This window comes from Sciurus carolinensis, chromosome 3, assembly GCF_902686445.1.
Source record: "Sciurus carolinensis chromosome 3, mSciCar1.2, whole genome shotgun sequence".
Lineage (NCBI taxonomy): Eukaryota > Metazoa > Chordata > Mammalia > Rodentia > Sciuridae > Sciurus > Sciurus carolinensis.
The window spans coordinates 53,478,030-53,485,399 of NC_062215.1; the positions used below are offsets into that span (position 1 = coordinate 53,478,030).

At 47.2% G+C, this 7,370-nt stretch overlaps 1 pseudogene; it reads left to right on the forward strand.

Annotated features, from left to right (window-relative positions):
* Positions 1 to 289: 289 nt before the first annotated feature.
* Positions 290 to 6,306, forward strand: LOC124980842 (polyunsaturated fatty acid (12S)/(13S)-lipoxygenase, epidermal-type-like; annotated as a pseudogene).
* The last annotated feature ends 1,064 nt before the right edge of the window (positions 6,307 to 7,370 follow it).

Here is a 7,370-nt window from a genome sequence, read left to right on the forward strand (position 1 = left end):
TCTAGTATTTAGCTGTCTGCATGACTGGCTGTGAAACTGGCATTCGGGAGTGCTTGCCAAGTGAGTAAAGGTAACATTGTACCTTCTGGGGTAGCTAGGAAAAACCCTGGGTGCAGAAACATAGTGAACCAGACACCTGCATCTGAGTGGGAGAGGAACCTGTAGGTGAGAGAAGTGGCCCTTTCAAACACAACAGGGGCTTTGGTCTGGGTGTGGTGCCCTGGTGGCTGTGTCTCTGATCCTCTTAAGAGCTGACTTTCTCCCAGGTCCCTGTCCAGGTTCAGGCAAGATGGGCAAGTACATGATCCGAGTCGCCGCCAGGGAATCGCTCTTGGCGGGCTCCACCAACCTGGTACAGCTGTGGCTAGTGGGCAAGCACCGGGAGGCAGACCTTGGGAAGCTGCTGCGGTTATTGCCTGGAAGGGTCAGTGCAGACCGCGACCATGGCATGCAGAGACCTGGGACTCCGTAGGTGCCCCTGGGAGCCAAGGCGAGGAGGAGCAGCCTGCAGGCTCTGGAGCCTTTAGGCCAGAAGTGAGAGGAAGCTGGGCCGGGGAATGAGATCGTGCGCGGGTTGGTTTCCTGATAGGAAAAAGGAAAGTGAGAAGAGAGAGAGAAAAAACAAAAACAAAAACAAAAACAAAAACGAGTGGTATCTCTCTGCCTGGGACGAAGGAGCAAGGAAGATGCGACTGGAGGCACTAGACTGGAGTCCCTGTTCCTCCTCACCGCTGCCTGCTTCAGGTCCCTCCCCGGGTGTCCTGGGGGGACAAAAGGAGTTAAGCTTCTTTGAAGACATACACTCCACTGTCCTCATTAAGGATATTGAACTTGCCTCTGAGGTATGTTCTGGTCCACAGAAAACCGACTTGGAGATCGACGTTCCCTTACACCTGGGGCGCCTCCTGCTGGTGAAGCTGCGCAAGCACAAGGACCTGTTGAATTTTGACTGGTTCTGCAAGTGGATCACTGTGCAGGGCCCTGGGACCCAAGGTGAGGTCTGTTTCCCTTGCTAGAGGTGGATCAGGACGACCGGATTCACTGTCTACCTGAAGGCACAGGTGAGGGCTCTGGGGAAATGGGTGTGACTGGAGAAGTGGGGATTGGGGTGGGGGGTATTGTGATATCAAAGGAAAGATGAGAGGGATGAAGAGGGGAGACTTGCAAGAGTGGGACTGAGGAAAAGGGCTGAGGGAAAGGCCCTGCCATGGGCCGAGTGCGAGGGGTTTCCAGGAAGGACGCCTGTCTTTGTGTCCCCCTCCCCCAGGTCGGTCAGTGAGTGATGAACCCCAGAACCTGTTTAAGGAATATCGGGAACAGGAACTGGAGGACAGAAGGAAGGTTTACTAGTGAGTCCCAGAAAGCTTCTGATCCCTACTACAGTTAGAAAATTCCCCGCTCAGCTTACTCTGGACTCCGTGTTCTTCCTCCAGGTGGGGCTCCTGGAAGGATGGGTTAATCCTGCCTGTCACAGCGGGACCTTCCCAGAAATGAGAGATTCCTAGAGGATAAAGATTTGGATTTCACCCTCTCTCTGACAAAAGAGTGAGTGCGGAGTCTGCTTGATGACCCACACCTGTACTCCAACTACTCTGGAGGTTGAGGCAGGAGAATCACAAGTTTGAGGCCAGCCTCAGCAACTGAGCGAGACTCTGTCTCAAAAAATAAAAATGTCTGGGGATGTAGCTCAGGGGTAAAGCAACATGAATTCAATCCCCAGTTTCCCAAAAGAGTGCTGAATTAAGGTTGGGCACTTTCTTCCCAGGCTGCAAAGTGAGATTTCTCTTGGTATTCTTGCATGTCATTGTTTGCAGTTTGAAGGACTTGGTCATTAAGGGGATATTGGATCATGCAAATTGTGTCCAAAAACTGGAAGATTACAAAAAAATATTCCCACATGGAAACCTGACTGACCTGGCTGGTCAGTTACTACAACCTGCTAAAGCCCATATGCAGATTTCCAGCTCAGGGATCTGAAAAATGAGGGGTGAGAGAGGGTAGAAGGCTGATGTTAGTGCAATAAGGAGCTCACAGTATGTCCCCAACTGATGTCCTCAGTGTGGGTCTGTGATTCCGGGAAGGATGATGACCTCTTTGGGTACCAGTTCCTCAGTGGCACAAACCCCATGCTCCTGAGGCATTCTACAAGCCTCCCAGCCTGGCTGGTGCTGCCTCCATGGATGGAAGATTTGCAAACTCAACTGGACTCCCTCTGTGCTCCTTCTTTCACTCACCACCCAGCCATCCCCCTACCATTTTGCCTCCTGCTCCTCCCATCTCTTCCTCTCCTTGCCTCCTTCGTATACACCTCCATTTTCTGTACCCTCTTTCATCTACACTTAGGGTTTCTCAACTTTGGCACCATTAATATTATAAGCCAGAGAATTATTTGCTGTGGAGGACCGCCTGTGCATTGTTGGATTGTACTAGCAACCCTTGACTTTAACCTTCTAGAAACCAAGTAGCATCCTCTTCCCTGGTAGTTGTGGCAACTGAAAATATACCTAGACATTGCCAAATGTCCCTGAGGGTAGGGGGCATCACTTCTGCTTGAGAACCATGATCTGTATAATCTCCTCCTGTGTCTTCTTTTCTTTTCTTGCTTTCATCTGCACCTTCCTGGCTTCCTAATTCATTGGATGGACCTCAGCCTCAGTCTCAAGGAGGAGCTCAAGCTTCTGGAGAGAAGCAAGAAGACTGACCAAAGCCTTGGAGAACTAGACTTATTTTTTTAAAGGGGAGATAAAGGAAATATTTTGTGCTCCATTTGACAAAAGGTTGCAAGCAGGGATGGTTGGGAGTGTGGTACGTGGCGGACAACCAGTAATATCAATTCAGGGGATTTGAAGTCTGATGGAAGACACTGGACCTAAAAACTTTCATTCAGGGCTTTGGTTCTGGAGAAAGTGATTGGTGTTTAAAGTAAAAGACTGGATGGGTAGAGGAAGGGTCCACCTTGGGAAATGAGAGAAGGGCAGGTCCAGAATGACTCCAATCCCTTTATCTGTCTTTGACCCTGACCCTACAGGCTGGATCTCTGTTTGAAGTTGATTATTCCCTGCTGGATGGGTGTCAAGCCAAACGTCATCATTTTTAAGCAACAATATGTGGTAGCCCTTTGGTTATGCCATAGCTCCAGCCTGATGGAAGACTCTTACCCATGGTTATCCAGGTAAGAGGACCCAGGTGTTTTTCTCCTAGACATTGATTTATTTAGGGTCTTAGACACACAGCCCTTAGCTCCCATTCTCTCTCCTCTAGCTCCAGCCACCTCGACATGGATGCCCTCCACCTCTGCTCTTCCTGCCCTCAGATCCTCCCATGGCCTGGCTCCTAGCCAAGACATGGGTCTATATCTCTGATTTCCAGCTGCATCAGTTACAGTCACACCTGCTAAGGGGACATCTGATGACTGAGGTTATTTCTGTGGCCACAATGAGGAGCTTGCCCAGTCTGCATCCTATCTACAAAGTATCTCAGCATCTCTGTCATTCTGCATTCGGTTTTTGTTCATAGTTCACAATCCTAGCCTCAGAGCCCCAGGGTTTAACACTGTAGCATATTATATCAGAAGCAATCTTAGTTTATATGTACACACACACACACACACACACACACACAGAATCACACACACAGAGTCTGCTCTGGGAACACCCAGGACACACACTTGCTATGAAGTGGGGAGTGTGAGAATAGGTTCTACAAAGGAGTTTACAGTTGGATGGAGTGCAGTGAGGGATGGGGACATGCAAGTCATAGAGATCTGTAAGGGCGAGGAATGAAAGGTGCATGGATAATGGTGGATATTAGGTATGAGTGAGGTTTAGGGTATGAATGATTGGAGTGTTGTGTAATAGAACAAGGAAGTGAGAAAACAAGCAAGGAAGCCGTGTTAATTGGTAGGGAGAAGCAGCAAGACCTCTGTTTTGACCATGGAAGGTTTCCAATCCCAGCAGCCATGCATTTGAAAATGTCAGGAGGACAATAGATATGTGAGCCTGGAATGTCTGGAAAGAGTGAAGATGTAGAGTTTAGAGTTACCAGGAAACAGAAGTATCTAAAGCCATTGTACTAGGGAACATTCTCTAGGGTTTGCAGCCACAGCAGAATATTTGACCCAGAATATAATTCTAGGGGATTTCAATCTTTATAAACTGAGAGGAAGAAGTAGAGTGAGAAAAGGAGCAAGAGAAGGGTCAGCCATTGAGGTAGGGGAAATAAAAATATGTATGAGTCATGGCAGTCAGTTGAAGACAGGGTTTCAAGAGGGAGATAGGATTATCTGTTTCAAATGCTTTTGAGAGGTCAGCATGGTTAAAGAGAAGGAATATTTGGATTTGTCCACATGGAAGCCAGTGGTTAATACATGGACAAGTACTATCTCAGGGAGGCAGAGGTGCAAGAAACCTGATTGGTGTGGACTGAGAAGAAATTGTGAGGTGAGGAAGTAGAGACAACAGTTGACTCTTCAGAAGGCTTGGACACTGGGATCTCTTATTTGATTGTGTTCTATTTCTTTTCTCTACCATTAGCTCCTGATCCCCCATTTTTGCTATACCATGGAGATCAACATCCTGGCTTGGAATAATCTTGTCTCTGAATATGGAATTTTTGATCTGGTATGAAAGGAGGCAAGGTTTAATGTTGGAAGAATCCCAAGATTTGTCTCCCTCTTTCATTTCTCCCCCAAGATCTGCTTTCCTCTGCTGAAGGCCTCTCCCTAATCTGTCTCACACCTGAATAGTCTTTTGTCCTAATCTCCCTTGCTCTCTCACCAGACTCCACTAACTCTAGGTTTGTCCTCAGGTGCTGAGTACAGGTAGTGGAGGCCATATGGACATTCTCCAGAGAGCCACAGCTTGCTTGACTTACTGTTCCTTCTGCCCTCCTCATGACCTGGCTTACCATGGGCTGCTGGGTGTGAAATCATCTCTCTATGGCCAAGATGCCCTCAGGCTGTGGGAAATCATCAGTAGGTGACGGTGACACAGAGAGGGACAGATCAAGGGGGACTGTAGGTACAGAAGGTCCTACATTGACTGAGTCACAGCAACCTTTTCCCTGGGGAACAGGTATGTGCAAGGGATGGTGAGACTCTTCTACAAGAGTGATGAAGCTGTGAAGCATGATTCAGAGCTGCAGGCCTGGTGCAGAGAGATCACTGAAACTGGACTCCATGGGGGCCTGGATCCTCCTCAGTGACCTTGTGTCAACACCCAATCATCTGTCACAGTCCCCACCTAACAACACCATAAGACACCCTTCCTTGAGGATCCTGAGAATTCCCTGGAGTTTTACAGAGTAGCTAGGCTGCTTAATGATAACTCCTGATTTCCCCAGCTCCTTTCCTTTAACATCCTCTCATACACTCTTCTCCCTTTTGTGCACTAAGTTTTCTCCAGAATCAGGTACATGACTTCTCTTAGGTATTTTTCCTTACTTGTTTCTACCCTTCTACCATAGCTCCAAGGTTTATCCCAGGTACATCACTTTTGTTTTCATGTTATATGAAAATCATAGAATTCAGAGGCCAGGCCCATAGGAAATTCTTCAATGTATCTCCATATGCCTTTCCCTCATGTCCAAATATCTGCCTCATGTTCTGGTCTCAAATCCTCTAATTCTCATTTTACCCAGGTTTCCCCTCTCCTTGGATACCTAGGCTCAATTCTGCCAGATTGTTTATATGTGTATCTTCACATGTACTGGTCAGCATGCTTCTGCCCATCTGGGACAGGTAACCTGTGTAATCATTCCCCAGGGTCTCCTGGGGGTGGAAGATGGGGGGTAGGGAGTTAAATGTCTGGGCCATTAACCTAGATTTCTGAGTAACTCTCCTACTTGAAGCTAGACTGGTACTCCTGGATACATAACATAATGGTTCATGTACCATGTGGAAACCTCCACCCATCTCCAAGAATGTGAAAGAGAAGGATATAGTAGGCTCACTCCCTGATCTCCATCAGGCCCGCATGCAGAAGACTTTCATCAAGTTCTTTGGCAGACGTCAGCCTGCCATGGTTAGAAACAGATGTCTTGGTTCTGGGGGGGAGAGAGAGCTTGAGAGAGGGAAAGTAGCCCTTGCTGAGTGACCCAAGGAGCTGCGCCATCTTATTCTCCTCTCAGGTGGTCCTGGGGCAGCATAGGGAGAAATATTTATCAGGCCCTGGGCCTCAGGCTGTACTGAAGCAATTCCAGGAGGAGCTGGCTGACATGGACAGGGATATTAAGGTCCAGCATGCAGGCCTGGACCTTCCCTATGAGTACCTTCAACCCAGCATGGTAGAAAACAGTGTGACCATCTGAGAGATCTTTCCCACCTCAGTCCCAAAGCTCACTGGCCCAACATACCCTCAAGTACTCCTGTTCTCCATGCCCATGTCCTCTGCTAAAGAGTTGCCCCAAAAGCCATGTAGTCAGGGTACCCAAAGCTGCCCATCACACAATTTGGGGAATATAGAATGATTATTCCCATTGCACATTGGAGCCTGAAACCGTCTGTAGTTGCCTACCTTAATGTCTTTCAAGTTCTGTGCTTCCTTGACCTTTTTGATCCCTCTTACTTCCTTCTCTTTCCCAAAGGATCTTGCCTATATTTAAATAAAGATCTGATTAAATTATCAAGTTGGTTATGTGTGGTAAGGGAAGGTGAGAGAAAATATCTTAGTTTGTTTTTTCCCTCTTATTCAGTTTCTAACGGATAAAAGAAAGGTGTTTTCTTGGAACAAAAATTTCTTCCATAATTCAACACTTCCTTCTAGGATCTCCTTAAACCTCCCTAAGCTAAATGACAGAAGTTCAAGCTGACTGAGCCCCATGGGGCTGAGGAATCTGGCTCTTAACAGTGGTGTTTGCTTGAGGTTTCTGTAAGTTCTCAATCACATTTCCCTTGGCTTACCTGCAATAACATTTTCTGTGTGACTTCCCCAACCCTGCATCCTTCTGCCACTATCCCATTTCCATGGCATTTCACTCTTCCTTTCAGCCCTTTCCCAGGGCTCTTGACAAATCTTACCTTTCATTTCACCCCTCTTCTTCCACAATTAGGAAATGTAATCTAGCCCACAGTTAAGCACCTTGAAGGTAGATGGACATATAAGGGAACAGTAGGCCAGCCACTGTGTAAGGAGTTTTAAATATATGGTCTCAACTTATTGTTACCACATCCCTGTGTGGTTGGTATCAGGATTCCCATTTAATAACTGAGGAAAATGAAAGTTGTAGAATTAATACAGAAATGACTTTTACCCAAAAGACAATGGGATGAAATTCTAGTTGGTAGGAGGAAAGCCCAGAACTGTGGTCACAGCAACAAGCAATGGTATAAAAATTTGGTGATAAAAATGGAGGCCTGGGTGCAGTAGTGCACA